Genomic DNA, 11,121 nt, shown 5'->3' on the forward strand with positions numbered 1-11,121 from the left:
AGAATAAGGGTATTGATATTTCTTCTCCTTATTATTTACACCCCGCATCGAACACTGATCGTATTATCTCTCCGATCGTCTTGTGTGGTGCGAATTACAGCGAATGGGCTCGATCGGTCCGCAATGCCTTCAAGGCAGACAACAAACTTGGGTTTATTGATGGCTCGATTCAGCCACCCAAGTCGACTGAATCTACGATGTATAATCAATGGGTGCAGGTGAATTCTATGCTTGGAGCATGGTTACATAACACACTTGATGCATCCATTCGATCTTCTGTCCCTATTACTGATGATGTTAGGGATATGTGGGAGGATATTAGGGAACATTTCTCGGTTGGAAATGGTCCTCGAATTCATGAATTGACGAGTCAATTGACTCATCTTGAGCAAGGAGGCGACTCGGTGGTTGATTATTATGGAAAGATACGGATGATTTGGGATGAATTGGCTAGTCATTCAGCCCCTGCTTGTACATGTAGTTGCAAGTGCGGTGCAAAGGCTGCATTGGTCAAGGAACGAGAAGACCAAAAGGTTCACCAATTTTTAATTGGTCTTGACTCCTCCATACATGGTACGGTTCGATCTCAAATTCTGATGCAAGAACCCCTTCCACCATTGAACACGGCTTTCTCTAAAGCATTAACTGAGGAACGTCATCATTCCATTGTTCGTCATGGTGACAAGAAGACCGAGGCCGTGGGTTTTGCGGCACAAGGTTACTCTCGTGGACGTGCAGCACCTTCTGGCAGGGAGGGTGATCGACCTCGCTACACTGGCACATGTTCTCATTGTGGCAAAGTCGGACATGACAAGGATAATTGTTTCCAGATTTTGGATTTCCCGAATGGTGGTATTCTGAAAACAGGGCAGCAGCTAGGGGTGGCGGGAAGTCTACCCGTGGTGGCAAAGGAAGTGGCAAGGGTCGTGGGAATGTGGCCAATGCCGCTGGGAATACGGTCAATGCTGCTGGCCAATCTTCTAGTAGTACATCAGGAAAACAAATTAGCGATTCAGATCGCAATGGTGTTCAACTTTCGGATGCACAATGGCAACATTTGTTGGGTATGCTAAAACCCTCCCACTCTAGTGACACTACTCCACAGCATGATGGTAAGTGTTGGTCCACTCAATGGATTATTGATACTGGTTGTTCGAATCATATGACCGGGAATATTAATTTATTCGAAAGTTTTTATGATGTTTCTCCGTCGCCGGTTGGTTTACCAAATGGCAACCAAACGACAGCAATCAAGGAAGGCACAATTGTTTTGAGTCATGATTTGATTTTGAAGCATGTGTTATATGTTCCAGATTTGAATGTTAATCTTATTTCTGTTTCACAATTGCTTGCTACATTGAATTATTATATCACAGTAACTGATAAGCTATGTATCATACAGGACCGCAATTCGAGGACCCTGATTGGAGCAGGTGAACAATGTGACGGAGTATATTGGTTCAAGCCAAAGAAGAATATTCAAGCTAATCAGGCTACTGTGGTTATTGGGCAGCAAGAATTGTGGCATCGGCGTCTTGGTCATCCTTCTCGAAAAGTTGTGTCTCTTTTGCCTTTTACTTGTCAAAATAAAGCTCATAGTGGAAGCAATGATTTTTGTGATTCTAAGGATCCATGTGGTATTTGTTTAATAGCTCATCAAACTAGAAGTGTTTTTCCGATTAGTGACAGTAAAACCGTTGATTTATTTGAAATGATTCATTGTGATATTTGGGGTGATTATAAAGTTGCTTCTAGTTGTGGTGCTTATTATTTTCTCACAATTGTTGATGATTTTTCGAGAGCCGTTTGGGTGTATTTGATGAGTGCTAAGAGTGAGGTCGGACAAATAATCAAAGATTTTTGTTCTATGGTGCAAACTCAATTTCATAAACGAGTTAAAATTTTACGGAGTGACAATGGACATGAATTTACTTGTTTACGTCGTTTTTATGCTGAAAATGGGATGTTACATCAAACATCTTGTGTTGATACACCCCAACAAAATGGTAGGGTAGAACGTAAGCATCAACATTTACTTAATGTGGCTAGGGCTCTTCGTTTTCAAGCTAATCTACCTGTGAGTTTTTGGGGTGAATGTGTCTTGACGACTGCTTATGTGATCAATAGAACTCCTTCTCGTGTCTTGAATGGCAAGTCCCCATATGAAGTGTTGTTTGGAAAATCTCCAAACTACTCTCTTATACGTGTCTTCGGTAGTTTGTGCTATGCCAATTATCGTCCTAGGATAAAGGATAAATTTGGTCCTCGATCTCAAAAATGCATATTTGTAGGATATCCATTTGGTCAAAAGGGTTGGCGACTTTATGACTTGGAGAAAAAGGTTTATTTTGTGTCTCGTGATGTTATTTTTGTGGAAACTAATTTTCCTTTTGCCAATATGGATGAACCTGTACAAATTGATGGTGTTGGTATAAATGCTTTATTTCATCAACAATCTCATATTATTGATGATGGGAATCATGGAGATATTGGAGTTAGGGGGAGTCATGAGGTTGAGGATAATGTCGATGTTGTTGCTGCTCCCCATGATGAACAGCAGGCTCCACGGCCTGGTTGTGGCACAGACACATCAGCCACGGCCACCCCGTGGCCTGCCCAGCAGCTTGCAATAGAGCAGCAAGCTTCATAACCTGGGTGTGGCGATCAGGCACCTGCCACAGCCCAGTTGTGGCAGCCTCAAACTAGCTCACAACCTTCTATTGAAGCACCTCTTGGTAAAGGGCATCGTATCCGAACTCCGTCAATGAGATTAAAAGGCTTCATCACCAACACAGTTCAAACCAATACTCCTGCCACAGTCCCTAGTTCATCTCCTCCAAAGCGGTCCTCAGGTACGCCTTTTCCCATAGCTTATTATGTTAACTGTGATAAATTCTCTGTGAAACATAGGCAATTTTTGGCGGCGGTGACTACTTAGGTTGAACCAAAATCTTACTCTGAAGCGGTTAAACATCCAGGATGGTGTAAGGCCATGGAAGAAGAACTTGACGCTCTTGAAAGACAAGGCACATGGACGTTGGAATCTTTGCCTCCCGAAAAGGTCGCACTTGGTAGCATGTGGGTGTATAAGGCTAAGCTCAAACAAGACGGGTCTCTTGAGAGATTGAAGGGGAGGCTTGTTGTTTTTGGCAATAGACAATTGCCTGGTATTAATTTTAATGAAACATTTGCTCCCGTAGCAAAAATGGTGACAGTACGCATGTTTTTAGCAGTTGCTATAACTCGAAATTGGGAACTTCATCAAATGGACGTCCACAACGCATTTCTTCATGGAGACTTGGAGGAAGAGGTATATATGAAACTACCCCCTGGCTATGCGCCATCGGGTTCGAATGGTAAGGTGTGTCGTCTTCGAAAGGCTTTGTATGGCCTTAGGCAAGCACCTCGTCAATGGTTTGCCAAATTATCTTCTGCCTTGAAATTATTTGGCTTTAAACAAGCAACTGCAGATTATTCATTGTTTTGCTACACTAAGGGGGATGTGTCATTATATGTTCTTGTCTATGTGGACGATCTAATCATTGTAGGTTCGGGTTATGATGTGATACTAAAACTTAAGGCATATCTGCGTGATTGTTTTCATATGAAGGATCTCGGGGTCCTTAAATACTTTCTTGGCATTGAGGTAGCTCGTGGTCCTGATGGCTTGTTTTTGAGTCAAAGAAAGTATGTTCTTGATATCATAAGTGAGGCCGGCCTATTAGGATCTAAGCCTATATCTACTCCGATGGAGCAAAATCATCAATTAGCTCGTGTTGAGGGGGAGTTATTTTCCGAACCTGAGAAGTATCGGCGCCTTGTTGGGAGGTTAGTCTACTTGACTATAACTCGACCTGAGCTATCCTATTCAGTGCATGTGTTGGCTCAATTCATGTCTTCTCCCTTGATAGCCCATTGGGAGGCAGCTCTTCGTGTCCTTAGATATCTCAGAGGGTGTCCCGGCCAAGGAATTTTGCTACGTCGTGAGTGCAATTTATAGATTTATGGTTTTTGTGATAGAGATTGGGCAAGTTGTCCTATGACACGACGATCTTTAACTGGGTATTTTGTGCTTCTTGGGTCTTCTCCGGTCTCTTGGAAGACAAAGAAGCAACCTACGGTTTCTAAATCTTCCGCTGAAGCAGAGTATCGTTCAATGGCTACGACTACTTGTGAATTAAAATGGTTGAAGTCTATTTTATTTTGCCTTGGTGTACGACATAATCGACCTATGCGATTGTATTGTGATAGTCAGGTGGCATTACATATTGCAACAAATCCAGTATTCCATGAACGTACGAAGCACATTGAGGTGGATTGTCACTTTGTTCGTGATGAGCTTAAGTCTGGTAATATTGCTACGTCCTACATACGAACGACTGATCAATTAGCGGAAATTTTTACGAAGGCTCTTGGGAAATCACAATTTTTAGTACTTCTTCGCAAGTTGGGCATTCGAGATCTTCATGCTCCAACTTGAGGGGGAGTATTAGGCATATTATTGATGTATATCTTTTGTATATATTTAGGCTTGTATAACTGTCTTTCCTTAATTAGTTTTAATCTAATATGCATGTATATATTAGAGGGGCCGCAAGGTTTCACTCAAGAAAACACAAAAGAGAACAAACTCTCATTTCTTCATTCTTGATTCTAGCAATTATCAAGGAATGTCTTAGATGCATATGTGAGGATAAATGTGGAGGAAAGAAGGCAAAGTCAAATGTGATGAGATATATACGTCGTTTAGCATAGGAAGAGATAGAAATTTGTAGGAAAAACAGCTTGCCAAATATTCTTAGACTGATTGTTAAGTGTTATCTTGCTTGCTTCCCCTCTCTATTTATAGGTCAATTACTAAGAAATAAGGTTGATAGGATTGAGATGACATGCATGCTAGCTAGATAAATGAAGGATGTAGGATTGAATCGTAAGATCCACATCTTTAAAATAGGAGTGAGTAATAGTTACTACATGACTAGATGCACATCTTTAATTTAAAGCAACACCGCGGTATGTGGTTGCCAATTGCAGCCGGCAACTCCGCAAGGACTTGGCCAAACTGATAAGAAGCATATACATCTAATAAGCACCCTTTCACTATCTGCATGGGGTAATATTCCCTCTGAATTGCACTCTTTTAGATGTCATGCATTTGACCTAGCCACGAAAATCGATAATTTTATTAGACATTAAAACTATAGAATTACTAATCTTGGAAAAAATATACATAAATGATACTAGTATATTATATGGTTTGTATATTATACACAAAATTATTATAATTGGATGTGTAGCTTGAACAATGAACATGCAATGTGTCTCATGCTGCAATTTTTTGAAACTTTCCATGCTCTCAAGTTATATACTAATAACTTAATAAGTAATGAGTTTAATTACTAGACATAGAATTGTGCTTGTCATGAAGAAATTGCATGCCGAAGCCATGTGGCATCCTCTAAGTGGTAGAGCACGACCAATCGAAAGATGCCAAGTCTACTTAATTAATCTAATTTAAAGATTAATGATTAATCTACTGATTTCTAATTAATCAAGTTGTTTAAGTAGTGTTTTTAATGAATAACACTTGTACTTAACATTGGACCACATGCCAACAAAATTAGGATGTGGGCCAACTAACCAAAAAAATCGATAGGGATGTACGTTGAAAGCACTAATTTTGTGCTTATTTGAAAAATTCTTCTTCCATAAAGAAGAAAATTTAAAGCATCACTTAAATAAAAAATTGAAGGGGAAAGTTCCCTTTTGTTTGATATCCCTCCCATAAAATTGTACGGACAATGTTCCTCCACGCATTTGGCTAAACCTACATTGCATATGGTTTAAAATTACATGCATTTTACGATATATTTGGGCGGGTCGCGTCTAAAAAAGTCTACATGTACATTGCAATCAAGCTATAGAAAACTGAGAGTTATCTAATCATATAAGTTTTAGCATGTCTTAAATTAATCGAAAAATTGTATTATGTGTCTCAAATTAGTTGTCTTATTTGGTTTTTGATATGCTTATGACACGTATTTGACTGCCATTCGAATAGTTAATTATGTTTTTTATATTATAAAAAAATAATTAATTTTGAAAATAAATACACCTTCACTCAAATTGATCAATTGAGTGAAATTGTTGCTCAGGTTGGGCTACATGTAATTAGATCAATTTTAAAAATGATGCAATGAAGTAAATCTATATAATTAAGGTGTCTGTTACACACAATATCCAATTAGGGTATATGCGAAAAGTACAGTAGCTTTTAATACAGGATACATCAAAGCGTATAGTGGCATGGTAATCGCCAAGATATCTAAGGTATCAACTTGTCATTATTCATCTCAGCAATAGTACAATAGTACAATAACACTCTGTCCTTTACACTCTGACTAAACTAATGAAATAATTCGATAATATTTTGATCTTATAAGTTTTAGAATTTTCATTTTCTCGTGTGAACCAAAAAAACAAGAATTTTATTTGGGTGGTATTGACTCAGAATAAAGAGAACACCCTTCCATGTTGCGGTGAATTTGACACAAATGGGATACATAAATTGTTATAATAAATAGAAAGTTCTGCTAAAAAAAGTGAATGATTCAAGTCAAAATATTACTAAAATGATATCATTGATCATGTCACAAGAAATTAGTATAATCTTTTTATGAACATTCAACACATAATACAATACAATTATATGTACAATTAGAGTGATATGGACCGGTGGAATATTTATGACTTATATGTGGTGATTAATTAATAAAATAGTGTAAAGTTAATCAATAATTAATCTACATAATTAAACTGGTGTATGTATATATATATATATGGTCTAAGAAAATGATCCTATCCTAATCTAAAACTAGAAGTTTCAGAGGAATTATTGAAGAAAAGTCGAAAATTTGATCGATGATTATGGCGGCTATTGATCCAGAAATGAAGCTGCTAGGATTATGGTGCAGCCCTTTTAGTAAAAGAGTAGAGATTGCTTTGTGTTTGAAAGGTTTACCATATGATTACATTGAAGAAGATATTCAGAACAAAAGTCCTGAACTTCTCAAGTACAATCCTGTTCATAAAAAGGTTCCTGTTCTTGTCCGCGATGGTAAGCCCATCGCGGAATCACTAGTCATCTTGGAGTACATTGATGAGATGTGGAACGACAAGCCCTCCATCTTGCCTGAACAACCGTATGAACGAGCTATGGCGCGATTTTGGGCTAGATTTATTGATGAGAAGGTAACATATTATATACATTCATTCATTTTCCTTTTCTTTGGTCTTGGATATTTTAAACAAAATTTATCTTATTTGATTAAGGGAAATTGGAATTTAATTTAAGGAAATGTAGCTCATTTCAAGATTGATTGATTGATTCAATGTTCACATGAAAGATACATCTTTAAGCAAAACTTACCATTCTATTTGGAAAATGTTTACAAACTTAGCACATGTTGATCGAGCAATATGACATAAAGTACTACGTATTAAGTTTTGTGTTATAACTTTTGTATATTACAACTTTTAAGATATAAATTGGTATTAGTTTTGTTGGATGAAACTAATTGAAATTTGTTGTTCATATATATAGTGCTTGCCTTCAATTTGGAAAGCCTTCTGGGGACCCGAAAATGAACAAGTAAAAGCAGAAAAGGAAGCGCGAGACAATTTGAATGCATTAGAAAAAGAACTCGAAGGGAAGAAATTCTTTGGAGGAACAAGCATAGGTTATCTTGACATAGTTGCCAACTTCATTGCATATTGGCTTGATGCCATTCAAAAGGCGGCCGGAAAGAAAATACTCACAAAAGAGTCATTCCCATTGCTAAGCAAATGGAAAGATGATTTTATTGCTTGCAAAGTCATAAAAGAAAATCTCCCTCCTTGGGAACGACTCGTTGCTTACTACCAAATTCGCATTGAAGCTGCTAAGGCTTCTATATATGAAGAAAACAACAAGACTAATAATCGACGAGCAAGCAATTAGTTGTATAACTTATCGCGATTCTGCTACTATTTTTGCAGTTATTATTTGCTCGTACGTTTACAAAGGTTGATCTTCATGAGCTCAATTTTACTCATACTCAGTCCACCAAATTATTATTATTATTATTATTATGCTGGGTTACAATATGCACAGTGTATACTAGATTTTATCATTATTTGGTTACATGGTGACTCATTGGACCATTTTAAGGCATAGCCTCTTTGGAATTTAATTTAATTGATCTTGATTTAATTGTTATTGCTTTCTAACTACTACCATGGATATTCTTGCAATGAGTTGTTTTGAGATTTATTCATAATAATAATAAATTTGAATTATGATCTACTTTAGAGCCATATCTGATCTAGCTAAAATTCTACTCAAAAAGTATGGATAACACCAAACATTTAATTTCTTAACACTTACTATTGTACCAAAATGTCCATAAGTCTACAATTATCGGTACATCTACAAGTTGCATCAAATTATAAATATTGTATTAGATAATAGATGCATATTATAAATACGGTTGCATCAAATTGCATAACAAATTGCATTACATAAAGTTTGTTGGTTACCTATAATTACGGAGCTATCAAATTGTATATTGTATCAAGCCAAAGTATTGTACAGTATTAGATAACATCCATTAGTTAAAGTTTGTGAGGATAAGTGTAAATAAAAAAATAAAAAAGCAATAATTATCCTATGAATACGAAACTTTATCTAGTGCACGGTGATTATGTGGAGCATTTGCTAATATATTTATATGTTGCAACTTTTTTCAACATTGTGTGTGTTATGTATTTGAAGGTATGAAAATATTTGTCTTCCATATTTCAATTAGCAATTTAGTTTTACTCATATTGATGTCAATTATTCTGATTATTCGGTAGTAACTTTTTTAATCATGCATGATATATGAAAATGTCTACACAACAATATGATTCATTGAAGACATAACTCCAATGAAGGAAAATATGACAATTAAGATACGAATAATACGCTTATGGAAGCCACCAAGCTTTGATAATCCAAATGAGTATAATAGCATTGAGATGGTATTTCACGATGAAAAGGTATTGATAATATAATATATTCAAAATAAATACTTAAGTCACATACAAAACAATTTTAACTCTATTCTCTAAACGTATGTTTTTTATAGGGTGGAAAGATTCAAGCATCTGTTAAGAATTAGTTTCTCACTTTCTTTGATTTACCCAGTGATTCTTTCAATTTGTAATTGTAGAGCAGAAAATTAACATGGCTAACTATGTATAACTTATACGGAGTATAATTGAGCATGTTAAAATTAAGAAAGGAAAGAAATGGTGGGATGTGTTTACAAAGAAAGGAAATAAATAGTGTGGTGTGATGGGTGTTAATGTTTCATGTGGTTATAAAAAATATAGTAATTGATAAGGAAGGAAATGTCAGAACCTTTTTTTTTTTTTTGTGTGGTGAAAATAAATATTGGTTTGCCTAATTAATCAATGAAAAGATACAAGTACCATCTTTATTTTTTTTTTTTATTTTTTTTTACGGAGTATTTTTTTTTTGAAGAAATTATGAAGGAGTAAAAATGCTACTTTATATTTATTTAGATACCATCGAATTAATGCTAATTTATTTTTATACAATATATACTCACCTCTTTTACTGTAAAATTCATATAAACAAAAATGTCCAATATTGTTATGAGTATAAGAAAGTACGACTAATTCTATTTATTTGATTACTTCAACATACTAATTTGATTATGAAATATATACATTAAAAGAAGAAAAGAGCAACTTTTATAATCTCACTAAATAAAAAACACATGTTAATGATGGATTTCATATAATAATATAAATTTAAATTAGGTAAAATATTTATCATCAACGTGCAACGCATGGGTACTAATCTAGTTTTAGTCATCTAGTGGTCACTTGACACGGTAACTGAAAATTGATTAAAAAATAGATTCAGTTAGAGTATTTTTTTTATTTACTCAATATCACCTATTGAAAAAATTTATTTACCAAGGGTTAAATTAAATATGGTAACTATTCCTAAGCCCTAACTACGTAGAATTATATCTTATTTCAAAAACGCAGTGTTAATATGATATTTTGGTTAAAAGTATGATTACTCAAAGCAAAAGTTTAACGGGACATATGCTAGGTGATGTAGACCCACATTCATGCCAACAAGGCCTATGCCTCTAATACACTGAGGAATAACTATGTCGTGTTGAGCTCATGCACGTTGATCTTTTATAAATAGAGCTCATATATATTCGAGACCCGACCAACCAACCCATGTGTCATGCCAAAGTACCCCTAAACAACTCCTCTCTCCTCCTTCCTCTTTCCAAAACCCTAGCCTCCATTGTTGAATTTTGAAGGATTTCCATCGGGTTTAACCGGTGGAAAGCCCCAATTCTTGTTTCTTTTTAGTTTTTTTAGGAGAAACTTTTCTCCCTCGAAAGAAAGGATTTCCGATCTCCTTCGAAAGACAAGGGTTATTCGACCTCCTTCGAAAGACAAGGTTTATCTCCTCTTTTCGGGGGAGGAATTTCTTAGTTTTGAATCATGATATTAAATCTAATGGATTGTCGTGAAATTATTTCGTTGGTAAAAAAGTTATAAAGTTTCCGAATACAGACATATGAATTAGAAGGAAAACATCCTGACGACTATAAAGGATCGTTAGATTGTCTCTCCAACAAGGATGTATTTTCCAGCGATATAAGCGGGAGATGCTCCACATTGCAAAATCTACTCGACGATTGTAGTTTTTATGAAGGAAAATTTTATTTGATTCAATCTCTTATTTATTTGTTAACGTCGAATCTCTATTGTACATGTTGTATGACTTTTAATTAATGAAATATTTTTGCTATTAAAAAAAAAAAAGTACCCCTAAACAAAATTTCAAAAATAATATTCATGCACAGCTCACTGGGCGGCACTCTTGTGTTGTGTGATGCTGTTTCGGGCTTTGCCCACATATTGATCCGGCCCATTTCTAGTGCCAAAAACCCATTTCAAGTACTCGGTCTCAAACTCTCTTAAACTCCCAAGTTTCAATTCTTGCTCAGAAGTTGAAATTAGCTAAGTTGAACTCAAAAGGAA

General features: G+C 35.7%; 1 pseudogene; it reads left to right on the top strand.

Moving 5' to 3' along the window:
- Positions 1-6,836: 6,836 nt before the first annotated feature.
- LOC145570778 (glutathione S-transferase U8 pseudogene) lies at positions 6,837-7,999 on the top strand (annotated as a pseudogene).
- Positions 8,000-11,121: the final 3,122 nt, after the last annotated feature.

This window comes from Chenopodium album, chromosome 12 (genome assembly GCF_948465745.1).
Source record: "Chenopodium album chromosome 12, dcCheAlbu1.1, whole genome shotgun sequence".
Taxonomy (NCBI): domain Eukaryota; kingdom Viridiplantae; phylum Streptophyta; class Magnoliopsida; order Caryophyllales; family Amaranthaceae; genus Chenopodium; species Chenopodium album.